This window comes from Drosophila innubila (genome assembly GCF_004354385.1).
Source record: "Drosophila innubila isolate TH190305 chromosome 2R unlocalized genomic scaffold, UK_Dinn_1.0 1_C_2R, whole genome shotgun sequence".
NCBI lineage: Eukaryota > Metazoa > Arthropoda > Insecta > Diptera > Drosophilidae > Drosophila > Drosophila innubila.
Genome location: NW_022995374.1, coordinates 7,880,562 through 7,882,398, shown reverse-complemented (window position 1 = coordinate 7,882,398; position 1,837 = coordinate 7,880,562). Strand labels below are relative to the sequence as shown.

Genomic DNA, 1,837 nt, shown 5'->3' with positions numbered 1-1,837 from the left:
TGTTTAGTAATTGAAAATTAATTGAATCACATTATACCCACATGTATTTATTTCGAAACAGTCGACAACAGATGTTGCTGCCTCTGATTTTGTCAGTGTTGAATTCAGCAATTTGTGCAACACTAAATTAATTACAAAGCAATTTGGTCACAGCTGCCAAAATTTATATAAATCTGCAAATGATTTAGACATCAATGCTAGTTAATATTATTGAAATAAAATGTGAATTAATAAATGTTTCAAAATACAAAAAAAAATAAAATGTGCAAAAAATTGACTTGTGCGTCGGCCGGGAATCGAACCCGGATCAACTGCTTGGAAGGCAACTATGCTGACCATTACACCACCGACGCCCGTTGAGCAACATTTAAATTTTACTCAATTTGTACAGCTTGATACTTAACATTAAATGACGCATTCTAAATATAGAATTCATATCAGTCCCGCTTAAGAAAACAGCAGAACTAATTTCGTCTTATCTAAATAGGTCAACTAGCTGCGACTACGAAATCGTTTTATTTTTGCTCAGAATGTGGTTGAAAGAGTTTATGGGTTAATTATTCTTGATGAAATAAAAATTTAAAGTATATTTGAAGCTTATATAGCTGCGATTTCTAATTTTAGTATCAGTAAAATAGTTAGCTCTATCTATTTATTAATACATTTTAAAGAGAAACTGGAAAAGAATGAATAAAATATTATGTTATATAAATAAAAAAAAACCTAAAATCCAGCAACATTGACATATTTATAAAAAAAATTAGATTATTAACTATAAATATCGAAAATATTTAAACAATATTACTTTAATTTATGATCTGCGTTATTTTAATTTAATTGATAGAACTAATAAATTTAAACACAAAACATCAAATTTTTTACTTTATGGGAGAGTTGCTTGAACTACTGCATACTCTATCTATTTGACTGCATATCTATTCTCACTTACTCCCATGATACAAATGTATCTTATTACAGACACTCTGACCACAAGAAGGCCCCTTATCCACATGCGGTCCACGAACTATTTTTTTTTATATTGGCACAGCATCAGCAGCTGCCCCCCCTTGGTAAATGAACCGTAAAAACAGCAGTAGAATAACCTTTGGCAATCAAATTGTGTTTTGGTTCGTTCCGCAGTCGATCTTCTTTAGTCTTTAGCCTTTGTGAGTGGGTCCACTCTTGGCTTTTATGAATCGCTTGGTTCATGTAGGCATTTAATTAATTTGTACGATCCGCGCACAGCATGTAGGTAATTTCCCGTATCGAAAGCGTTCGCCGGACTAACAAATTGCGGCAATACATCAAAATAGAAGCACCATAAAAAAGACAAACAGAATTTTCTGAATTGACTGATACTTTTGTTTTTTCTTTGTTTTATTTAAACTTGTTCAGCATTTTACAAGGGAGTTGTAGCTACCTTTTAGCCATTTCGCTGTCTCATAATTGATTGGGTCTGTGAAGCTTTTAGCCTGTTGTTGTTTCTCCAATCTTTCCCTCTCCTTCTCTTTCTGTGGCCTGTGACCTTTTTTGGGTCAGCATTGGAGTAGAGAAAAAGTTGACAGTGATGCCAAATGATGTCATTGCACATTTTGCGGTTGGATTTTGTATTTCTCCTGTTCAATTCTTTACTTCTTTCTTGTTTTGTTGCTTTGTTTCCCATTATTATTGAAATTCGAGGCGTTTGAAACTTGTTGCTTGAAAAAGCGTTTCAGGTTATTTATCTCCACTCATTTTTCTTCTAAGCGTCGTTTTTTTTTTTTTTGTCCGTCTGGCAGCATGACTTTCAAGCCTATTGAGTTGTCTACTTTGTTTAATTGAGTCTATTATTTGAACT

General features: G+C 33.0%; 1 non-coding gene across 1 annotated transcript; it reads right to left on the bottom strand.

Annotated features, from left to right (window-relative positions):
- Positions 1 to 281: 281 nt before the first annotated feature.
- Trnag-ucc lies at positions 282 to 353 on the bottom strand. Its single transcript has one exon. It is a non-coding gene; the product is annotated as a tRNA-Gly (tRNA).
- Positions 354 to 1,837: the final 1,484 nt, after the last annotated feature.